The sequence below is a fragment of the Echinops telfairi genome, unplaced genomic scaffold (assembly GCF_000313985.2).
Source record: "Echinops telfairi isolate 266 unplaced genomic scaffold, ASM31398v2 ScPeMD7_12;HRSCAF=54, whole genome shotgun sequence".
In the NCBI taxonomy this organism is placed as follows: Eukaryota; Metazoa; Chordata; class Mammalia; order Afrosoricida; family Tenrecidae; genus Echinops; species Echinops telfairi.
In genome coordinates, this window is record NW_022103909.1 from 6,055,309 (window position 1) to 6,067,283 (window position 11,975).

Below are 11,975 nucleotides of genomic sequence, written 5' to 3' on the forward strand. Positions count from 1 at the left end.
CAGTATATAAATTGGATAACTAAAATTGGGGGAGATAAAGGCATGGAGTAGTTGGCTTACAAACTTTCATAGATAGGGGAAAAATATTCACAGGATTATAGGGTTAAGGCATAGGTGTTAATTACAATTGTGAAGCTAAGAATTATATACAGGTGCCAGGTTGTCAAGGAGTGGATTGAGTTAGTTAGTTTATTGTGCCAACCTGGCCGATATACACATGTGGGATTAATTGAAGGGCGGAGGGATAAATGGCTCGGGGAGACCCCTGCCAGCACTGAGATGCTTACATGTTCACTGACTCGGCTTTCCTCCTGCAGTCGGCATCATTGCGTCTGCTTTGTGAGATGGAGGAGGACTTTGTGGACTGGTGTCGGACATATGGGTTAATGGGTGAATATTGGACTTGTGGGCTTGGGCATCACTGGGTTGGGATGTTTTCTTGATACACGGTTAACCTTTATCTAAAACTCTCTTATACAGGAGTTGCTGTGGATTTGTTTCTCTAAAGTACCCAGACTCATGCAGCGCCTAACAGCGAGGAAGACATTTCTTTCGTGAGTCTGGAGCTACAGCCGTTGCTTCTCAGGAAGACCCTCCTTGCTTTCTGTGCAGGTGTGTACTGGGCGTGTGGAAACCATGCTGGGTAATTGGGCGGGAGGTGTCAGAAGCCAAAGGCAGGGTGTCTGCCTTCCAGGTGTTTACAGTCCAGTAAGGGGACTTGGAAAATACCCCGCAGGCTAAAGGAGGACCCCCTGGGCCAGCATGGCTTTAGGAGGAGGAATCTCTTCTGCAAAATCTCCCTTGGGGGCTTGCTGATTGGCCAGCTTTAATTCGGTCTCTCTGTAGCTGTTCACGTGTTTGTTTAGGGTCCCTGTAAAGTCTGTAAGATAAGGGGCAGCTCAGTTTACACTTCAAGTCCAGGGCCTGGATGGAGGGAGCCCTTGCAGGGCCTGCACTTAAAGTCTGTTGATCAACGCAGGAGTGTCAGGGCAGTGCTGGGTGAGGGGAATGCTTCCCAGCAGAGCACAGTGTGTGTGTGTGTGTGTGTGTGTGTCCCTTGGAGTATACAAACAAATGGTCACGTGTTCAAAAGAGGACGTGAACCTCTTCTCCAGGTGATTTTCTTTAGGGATGGGGGATGCGGTTCTTTGGAGGGAGCTGAGACGCTTTCTGACAATAAGGTAGGCGCATGTGCTACTTGTCTGCACTCACCCCAAATCTGACGCCACGTGGATGGTGACTGAGCAGCCCTAGGGGACAGACTGGAACTGTCCCAGAGTGCCTCAGGAAGCAGGCTACCATAGCCTAGGGGATTTGAACTGCCGACCTATCAAATGCATCACCACTGTGCTGCTTGTCGGTACTGGGAATCTTTCTGGAAGGAGTCCTGAAAACCAGGACTTCGGTTCCCTCTGGGGAGACCGTTCACCTTTTCTGCCTTTGGGATTTTGACTCCTCTGAATGTGTTACCTGCCTTACCAAACATGTTCTCCAGAGAAACATACATGAGCGCGAGCTCGCGCTCTTCCTATCACTTTATCTGTCTGCATATGTGAAAAGACTTATTTCTAAATAATGAGTTCATCTGATCACGAACCAAAAAAACTCACTGCCATTGAGTCAATACCAACCCATAGCGACCCTCTAGGACACGGTAGAACTGCCCCTGTTGGTTTCTGAGACGGGAACTCTTCCCAGTAGTAGAGGGCACTTCGTTCTCCCACACACAGGAAAAGGAGGGGATGCCTGATGCATAAGGGGGAGGGGCAAGACAGTGGACTGCCTTCCTTGATCATGGAAGCCTGGCTGAGCTAGCTCCCTTCGCTCCTGCTGAGAGAGGGAGTGCCCACTGAAGCCCCTCCAGTCTGCCTCTCCTTGGGCTTGCCCTGTGCCCACCTTTGTGGAGATTTTCGGGGACTAGGGAGAGGCTAGGAAGGCTCTTGCCTGGGTTACAAAATTTAAGGTAGCCCCCAAAACTACACAGTAATCAAGATAAATAGCAGTTTAAGGCCATATCTTTAAAACCAAATCCCGCCCCCTAGTCCCCCTCTATCATGACCCCACTTCTCCCTTACAAATCCGGCTAGACCGGACCACATACATTGGTATAGATAAGAGCTCTTGACACACGGAATTTGGGACAGATATACCCTCAGATACAGCAATGGGAGTGGTGATGCCAGGAGGGTAGGTGAAGGTTGGGGGAGAAAGGGGAAACCAATGCAATGACTGATGACGTATAACTACCCCCCACCCTCAGGGCCTCAGGGTGAAGAACAACAGAAATGTGGGTGAGGGGAGACAGCAGATGGTGCAAGATATGAAAATAATAATGTATAATTTATCAAAGGTTCAGGAGGGCAGGGTGATGGGGGAGGGAGGGCAAAAAGAGGAGCCGATACCTAAGGCTGAAGTAGGAAGAAAATGATGATGGCAACGTATGTACAAATGTGCTTGATACGATTGAGCTATTAGAGCCCCCAATAAAATGATTTATTAAAAAAAAGAAAATGATGATGGCAATATATACACAATGTGACTGATACAATTGCATGTATGGATTGTTACCCTATAAGCGCTGTAAGGGCCTGCGTTAGTCTGGGTTGACTAGAGAAACAAATTTAGAGAGACATATGTGTAAGTCTCTTTATACACATACACATATGTGTATAAGAAAGAACTTTATATACAAAAGCAATTGAATATTGAGAAAACATCCCAGCCTAGTCCAGATCAAGTCCATAAGTCTGATATTAGCCCATAGATCTGATACCAATCTATAAAGTCCTCTTCAGACTCACAAAATACATGCGATGATGCTGACCGAATGCAGAAGGACCACAGGGCAGTGGGTGGAAAGTCTTGTGGATCCAGTGGTGGTAGAAGCATCTCAGCACGAGCGGGTCTCTATGTGGCTCCTCCAGCTCAGGGCACTAGCGTCTCTCCATGTGTCTTCTCAACAGGAATGTCTCACAGGGAATGAGCATGTGTCCTGCCCCCAACGAGCTATTTATCTCCTTAGCACCTCCAAATGAGGTCATCAAACTGCAACCTGATTAATAGGCTAGACTCCACCCCTTCACTCTTAAATCTCAAATTGACAACAGGTTATGTAACTACCATAGAGCCCCTCATAAAATGATTTTAAAAATCCATAATGAACAACAACAAAAATTGGAACAAGGACAGAATCAGCATTCCTGCTTTCCCCATTTGCCCCAGGCTCCACCCAATATGATGTGGCACAACGTTGCTTCCTGGGTCTCCTTTTCCCCCCTTCTCTAATTCAAGAGCAAGGCACCCTCGTGGCACAGTCGGTTGGTGGTTCAAACCCACTAGCTGTTCTATGGGGAAAAGATGAGGCTAGCTAGCTGCTCTCAGAAACCCTAGGGAGCAGTTCTGCTCTGCTCTTAGCATCACCCCCGATGGACTCCACTCGCTGGTGGGTGAGCTTGTGGTTTGGGGGCCCTTCGACTTGCAAGCAGCTGCTGGGCCCTACCACTTCATGGCTGCATAGGGAAGGCTCCTGGAGAAGTCGGGGGCGCGAACAAAGTGCCGATTGTACCACTGAGGCGACAGTGTCTGCTGAGGTGCCAGGGAATCTTCATGGAGACAATGCGCTGGAGGAGATAACATTTATCCAGCGTTCTCTGTTTCCACCGGACACACCCTCGCCCACGCAGAGTAGGAGGGGAGAAATCCCTCCCCCAGTCTCCCCCCTCCACCCCCCCCAAAGTCTCCCCTGGACCCAGAACTGGGCTCATATCCAGTATCCAGTCAGAGCACAGAGAGAGCCTCATTCAGATGTGGCTGGTGGCCCGAGGCTCCTGGCGAACAAAGCTTTCTAAGGATATCTGCAAGCTGCTTGGTAACCTGCAGCTGAGGTGGAGGGGCAAGGAGGGCAAGGTGCAGAGCCAGGGACACCTCCTCCAGGTTGAACACAGTGCTGCTCTCTTAGAACTTTCTTAAGGCCAACCTTGCTTTGACCAAATCCTCTACAATTTGGCCTGAGTGCCCGGGAAGAGCTTTGGATACAACGCTTAACGTAGTCAATGGAGATTTCCAGACAAACGAGCTAATCCTCGTCGAGTTGGAGCGATGCCTCCCCAGGTGAACGGCTCCCGTCTCCACATCACCCAGTCAAGGACTGCATTCCTCAGCGGCACACGGGCCGGCACAGAGTCCTTAGCATGCTCTGCTGTGAGCCAAACGATTGGAGCTTGACTACACACCCAGGGGCGCTGTAGGGCAAAGGCCTGATGATCTGCTTTCTTAATATCAGTAACAGAAACGTCTGTGGGATCCAGCTCTACTCTCACAGATAGGTCCCCCTGCCGGGACGTGGGAGCCACAGCTCCTCCGCCTTCTTGGCCACGGGACACAATTTCCCCGATTTCTGAACGTCACCAGCTCCTACAGAGATGAAGATGCATCTCCACAGATACCATTCATGACTACAGGGTGACCAGGGTCCTGCTCCGAGCCTGGCTCTTCAGGAAAACCCACCATTTCTGCTTGGCCCCAGTGACCCTGCAGGAGGTGCGGCTGGAGACAGGCGACACTGGAAACATCCCCTCCTGCAGGGTCACTGGGGCTGGCTGATGGAAAGAATAGCTCCCTTCATCTGGCGGTCTGTGACGTCTCGGTTATCCGGGTTGTAGAGTAAGGATGTGAATCAGTCCTTCCCTGCCTTCAGTCCTCTGGGCAGGCTCGCTATCCTCTGGTGGTGTGGCATTTGGACATGTTTTGTCAAAAGACGAATGAATATCTCACTTAGGTGGTGGAAACAAACACGAGCCCGGCCAATTCTTACACTTGCTCAGGATGAATAACTCCCTTTGGCTTCCCAGCTGGCCAGGCCCAACAAGTGAATTTAGAGGCTGAGAGGTGAGTTTCTGGCCCTCACATGGGCTCCCCCATCAAAAGGTGACCCTGGTGGGCTGGCTGCATGGCCCCGGAGAAGCAGCGCTCAACCCTGACTGCGTGCATGCAGGAATCACCCAAGGGCCTATAAAACCCAGGTGCCTAACATAGTGGCTGAGTGGTTTGGGGTACAGTCCCAGCAGCGGGAGGCTTAAAAACTCCTCAGGTGACTGCAGTCTCCATTCAAGATGAGAAACCAGTGCCTTAGACAAAAATCCCTGGTCATGGAACCAATTCTGATTCACAGCGACCCATGATCTAGTCTGTAAACCTTTGCGGGACCAGACAGACTCATCATTTCTCCCAAGGAGCCACTGGGGGGTTGAACCACCCACCTTGAAGTTAGCAGCCCAAAGCCTCATGCACAGCACCACCGTAGACTCCGACTAAACCAGACTCACTGCCAGTTTGCAATCCACAGAGGCCCCATAGACTAGTGCTCTGCACATCGCATGGTGCTAGGTATTGACCTGGATTGGTTCACATGCACATTCTGATGCCGTAGGTCTGGGAGGCGGGTGCGGTGGCCAAGAGTCTGCAGGTCATTCAAGGGAAGCTGCTGCCATCTGCGACCACGTTGAAAAGCAAAGACTTGCCATGCAACATCAGAAAGTACCCACCAGCCCCATCGATGGGTAGCTGCCAGTGGATAGACTCATGTACAACAGAAAGGAACATTGTCCCATCCGCATTAGCCTCTCACCCTGCACCCCGCACTCCCTGGTGGGCGACTATCACTCCCCACTTCTCCACTCTCCTATACCTCAGCAGTATGCAACATCTCTAAGCAGCAAACCACCCTGAGTATAGAAAGGGGAATTGGTGGGTGCTGCGACCCCAGGAAGTTGCCATGCTAACGAATCAGGCTCGTAAAGAAAATGGCAGCTCCTGCGTGGGTGTATAGACGTCCCAGCCTGCACATCTGCAAGCCATGCAACCCAAGACCCCAAAGCAGTCATCAGTCTGTTTAACAAACCCAGGCCCTGACATCAGCCATTGATTTCTGAGAATCTCCTGAGCTGTTCCCTACCCAGGCATGGATCATCGGAAGTAGAAAATCTGATCGCCTTGGGGTCGAAAACCGAGTGGTATGATCATGGAGAGTTAGCTCCACACACGGAGCACGTGTGCTGGACAGGAGTACTTCCTATCTTCCATGTCAAGGACAAGTACGCCCAAGTGGACAGACCTTCACAAGGCCTTGATAGCCAGCGAATCCAGCATTTCCTAGGTGCCCTCGTTTAATAAACATCAGTGTTTAAAGAAAACAAGGGGGTGGGAAATACCGGTGGCACAGCAGTTAAAGCACTCAGCTGCTCATGGAAAGGTGGGCGTCTTGAGCCCACCGGCTATAGGCGAAAGATGTGGCGGTCTGTTTCCATCAAGCTCACCGACAGCCTTGGAAAGCCCAGGGCAGTTCGCATCCGTCCTCTAGGACTGCTTTGAGTCAGAATCGGCTTGATGGCCACAGGCTTGATTTGGGGGAGGTGCTGTCTATGAGGGCGCCCTGGTGGCAGAGTAGGTTATGTGTGGGGCTGCTAACCACAAGGTCAGCAGTTTGAAACCACCAGCCACACTTCAGGAAAAAGATGAGGCTTTCTACTCCCATCAGGAGTCAGAAACCTGCAGGGACAGCCCTCCTCTGTCCTCCACAGTCATCCTGAGTCCGGATCGACTGGCTGGCAATGAGTTTGATCTTCTGTGTGTAGCTGTCTGCAGGCATGCGTGTGCGTGTGCATGGGTGTTGCTGTGTTAGCTAGGTCCTGCGGGGCTCATCTGGAATGTCTATGTGATGGCCCCTGCTGTTAATGTGAATAGTTGCTGGGTGCTAGCTAACTGTTTCCAACTCACAACAACCCCGTGACATCGTAGGATGGATGCATCGAGTTTTCCTGGCTCTCATTGTTACCAGAGAAGATGGCTAGCTATTTCTCCCGAGGGGCCGCCGGGTGGGTTGGGACCACCCACCTTCCAGTCGGCAGCCAAGCACTTAACTGTTGGGGTCCGTGAATAGACCCACACAAGATTTCTCTACCTGGTGGAGGGTCATATGTGTGCAGAATGAATAGGCGAAGGCACAATTCCTCACTGGTGATGTACAGGTATTTAAGGGCAACAAGAGGTCAAGGAAAAGAAAGAGATGAGAAGCAGAAGCCACCCACTTTCATGCCCGAAAGGTCTGTCTCTGAAGATGCTTGTGGCCAAACACCTCCCTGCTGCGGAACTGCTTGCTTGGTGTGGTTGTTATATAATTGTTTGTCAGTTTGAGAGATTACGAGTGACGGGGTAGAGTCTAGTCTGTCAATCGGCCAGTGAGGCCTCTGTGTGGGCATGGCCTACTCCTGGGAGCTCTGGGAATTCCAGAGTTTTCCTCCTTGGAGGCGGGACACACTTTTCTCTCTACTCACTTCCTGTGAGACTTCCCTGAGGAGAAGCCACATGGACCTACCCTGATGCAGCCCTGAGCTGGAGAAGCCACGTGGAGACCCCTGCCAGCGCTGAGATGCTTACAATGACACTGGATCCAAAGACTTTCTATCCACTGGCCTGTGATCGTTCTGCACTTGGCGTCATTACATGTGTTTCATGAGTCTGAAGAGGACTTCATAGATTGGTATCGGACCTATGGGCTAATATCGGACTTAGGGACTTGATCTGGACTGAGCTGGGATATTTTCTCAATATCCAGCTGCTCTTGGATATAAGCCTCTGTCTTATGCACATACATGTGTCTATGAATTTATTTCTCTAGTCTACCCAGACTAATACACTTGGCATGTAACTTCTGCTGGGGGTCCTTGGGCATGAGGGCATGTCCTTCGTTTCAGAACCACTAGGAGGTGACAATGGGCTCCAACATAAGAGCAATGGTAGGATGGCACAGAACCGGGTGGGGTTTTGCTTGGTGGTACACAGGGCCGCTAGGCATCAGAACCGACTCACCGGGACCTATCAACAACAACCGTTGATGAGAGAGACCCACATCCCTCAAAGCCAGAGAGACACCGTCATCTCCGTTTCCTTGTGCTGCCATATCAGAAATACCACACGTAGGTGGCTTTACAAGTACTGACTGAAACATTACCTTCCCATAGTCCAGGAAGCCAGAAGTTCGAATCCAGGGCACTGGCTCTAGGGCAAGGCTCCCTATCTCTGCAGACACCTTGCCTCTTTCAGCCGCTTGCCCTTGGTTTCTTGCGGACCTCCACGTGGCCTCAATCTTCTCCCCGTTTGTCCTGGTTTTACTTTGTGCCGGATCTCCTCGCCTGATCCCCTGCACAACAGAGCGGCACATTGCCTGGCCCTGTGTCGCCATCTTCATAATCACTGCCACGCTGGAGTTCAGACTAGTAGCCACTGTGTATTTTAAGTGTCTTCCAACCTATGCGATTCATCTTTCAGTATATTGGACAACAGTGTGGTCCAGAGGGTTTTTATTGGCTCATTGGTCCAGTGGTTCATGAAGCTTTTCTTCCTCATCTGTCTCAGTCCGGAAGCTCCATGCAAACCTCTCCATGAGGGGGGGGGGGGACCCAACTAGTATTTGCAATGCCAGTGACACTTCAGTCACCCAGCATGCAAAGCGATAGATGGGTGGTGAAGGGGATAAATAGAAAGGGGAATAAAAGCCGGGTCTGCTTTGGACTCGGGGACAACCAGTGGTATGCAAGGAATGTCCATTTCTGGTGTTGATTTCATCCCTCCAGCCGCATTTCATCTCCATGGCCCCGTGCGGTGCTCTGGAACACCTGCTCTGCCTTCTGGCCCATTGGCCATCTTTGTTTCTGGAGAGGAGTCCTCCTGCCCCTCTGCCTTTCACAGCCCACCCCTTCTCTTGCTGGCACTTCTCGGGGGGCATCCTTCCCCAGCACCCCCTGCAGCTTCCACAATGCTCTTCTTTCTTTCTGGCTTTAGTACGCTTGGGTCCTTTCTTGTAGCATTTTTCCGCAGTCTTTTTTTTTTCTTATTTCCCCTAGAGAGTCAGAGATAGCATCTAAATCCTCTCTGTAGCTCCGGTTCATGCTCCATCCTAGTGCTAAGCTGCTGTATGTGCATGGTGCTGGGACAGGACCCGTGTGACCGGGTGGGGTTCTTGACGCTGTTTGTGTTTGAGAATACATAGTCACACGTCTATGCTCCTCTGAAATGGAATGTGCATCGTAAATCTGGAAACCCTATCCTGGACAGTCCTGATCCTGTTCCTCTGCCCCCAGATGCCAAAGGAAAACATAAACACGGCTTGAAAGGATGTCTGAAGGGAGCCCAACCAACAGAGGCTGAGTGTCACTCAGCACGCCTGGCCACTGCCCTGCCCCGCCTGCCCCCGTGGGGGCCGAGTGAGTGCAGCCTGTGCATCCATCACCTGCCATACTGGGGGCCGCTTACCTGTGGAATGTGAATCCTTCCTCGCTTTATCATGCTTAACACGGGATTTGTGTTGAGGAAACAGAGATCTTTTCTTTACATTCCACCCACAAAATATCTTCCCCAACAAGGCTGTGTCTGCACCAGAGTTTCAGATCCCAGTACAGAGTGCAGGAGGGAAGCAGCGATGGTGTCCACACACGGAGAATTCCTGGGCCCGGCAATCTGCCCCATCGAGTTGCTCTGAGTTGGTGCATCTCCAGTGCTCTGTGTATCTCCAGAGTGTAGCTGATTTTGACAATTCATTTACTTTTGGTGGCAATGTCTATAACCAGGCATCTATCCAGCCCCAATTTCCACATGTGCAACTCAATGACTTTGGTCCCACACTTCCCATGGTTCAGTATCTCCCCCCATGTCTTCTTCATCGCCGTTCATTTAGCTCTCATCTGTGCTCTAGATGAGCTGTGGTCAGTTTGACTTCATGTAAGCAAACCAAACTCTCTGTCGTCTAGTTGATGTCAGTTCAAAGCAACCCTATAGGGTGGGAGAGAACTGGCCCTGTGAGTTTCTGGAACTGTTACCCTTTACGGGAGTAGAAAGCTTTGTCTTCCTCCGGAGGAGTGGCTGGTGGTTTCGAACTGCTGACCTTGCAGTTACCAGTCTAATTGTGTAACCACTATGCCACCAGGGCTCCATGATACCGCCTGCTAAAACAGTATCACTAGAATGAACAGACAGAACAGGAGAGACCTGACTATGGATTTACAGCTTCAAAATCCCTATACAGGGTCTCTATGGGTCTGAATGCACTCGATGGCAATATTTTGGGGGGTACTACATCAGCTTTACTGCATTACTTGAATTCCAACTACTCAGAGCGTATTTCCTTTTTCCTCCAGTTTATTGGATATGTTCTGGATAAGTTATTCAAATTAGTAATTTTTAAAAGGACCCACTGTACTGCTGTGGAGTTGACTCAGAATCACAGTGACTCTGTGAGACAGAGTTGCTCCAAAAGTTTCTGAGACTAGACATCTCTTACTGGAGCAGACAGCCTCATCTTTCACCGGAGAAGTAGTTGGTGGGTTTGAACCAGCAACATTGCCATTAGCAGCCCAATGCTTAATGCACCATGCATGCCTCAGGGCTCATGGTTAAAGTGACACGTTCAATTCCAGTTTGAGTCGCAAAGGAGAGGTTTTTAGCATTGTAGTTGTTGGTAATCTATGAGTGAATCAAATATTACCATTGGGCCATATTTGACATCAGAATTTAAATGATTTCTATAGTTTTGGGGGCTCTGGAGGGGTTTTTTGGGGGTGGTGGTGGTTGTTTGGTGAATTCCCAGACTTGATGAACTTTTTCTTCCATAGAGACAGGAGTACTTTTGCTATCATGGGTGGTCCATGATCACTGGAAAGCGCCTATACATGTAGATCAGCCCACTGGTAAAAACGAATCACAGAATCAGAGGAGAAAAGACATAGGCAGCATATACCACTATCGTGTCTACTGAACTAGTTCATTGCAAAACATGCCTCCATTTTTTTTCAAGGATTTTTCCCCCTCTAAGACTCATTTTTTCTTTCTGTTGAATTCTTTTGGCTACTTGTATTTAAGGCCAATTGCAACAATGCCAAGCTTTATAAGTTGCCTTTGCTCAAGGAAGCAGCTATCAAGAGATCAAATGAAGCATCGCATTGGGTAAATCTGCTCCAACAGACCTCTTTAAAGTGTTGAAAAGCAAGGATGTTCCCTTGCGGACCAAGGCACATCGGACCCACGCCATTTTCGATCGCTTCACGTGCATGTGAAAGTTGGGCATTGACTATGGAAGACTGAAGAAGGATCGATGCCTTTGAACTGCGGTGCTGGGGAAGGATAGTGAAAGTCCCACGGACTGCCGGAAGAACAACTGTATCTGTCTTGGAAGACGTGCAGCCAGATTGCTCCTTAGAGGTGAGAGTGGTGAGATTTTGCCTCACGTTCTGTGGACATGCTATCAGGAGGTACCAGTTCTTGGAAAGGGATTTTCTGATTGATAAAGTGGGAGGGCAGCAAAGAAGAGGGGAGCTGTGGATGAGATGGACTGACACAGTGGCTACAACACGGGCTCAACCATGACAATGGCGAGGGTACCCTAGAACAGGGCAGTATTTCATTCTGTTGTGCACAGGATGGCTAGGAAGGGGAACCAACATGAAGGCACTGAGCAACAACAACAACATAGCAGCTAGCTACAGTTTGATAGGAGTTCAAGTGGTAAGCTAACTGCAAGACCTGTGGTTCAAATCCACCAGCGGCTCCCAGAGAGAAAGATAAAATTGTCTGAGCCCTCAGGCATGTTTTACAGCCACAGAAACTCAATGAAGCCATCCGAGAGTCCAAAGGGGAAAGTGTAAACCTCACAAAGCTCAGAGTCAAATGCCACGGGTGTCTGGGGAAGCCTCAGAGGTGCTGCTATAAGGGCTTGAGGAATGGGTGGGACATGGCCATTCTATCTTGCAGGTGGAGAAGACAGGATGCACGGGGTCCGGGCTGTGGGGGTGTGAAGACCAACAGAACCCCTGCAGAAGGTGGGGGAGGTTGGAGTTTAGTTCAAGCCCTGGAGCAGGAGAATGAGAGGGAAAGAGCTGTGGGTTCCCATGGCAGATAGAGGAGAAACTAGAACCGGTGGTTTGCGC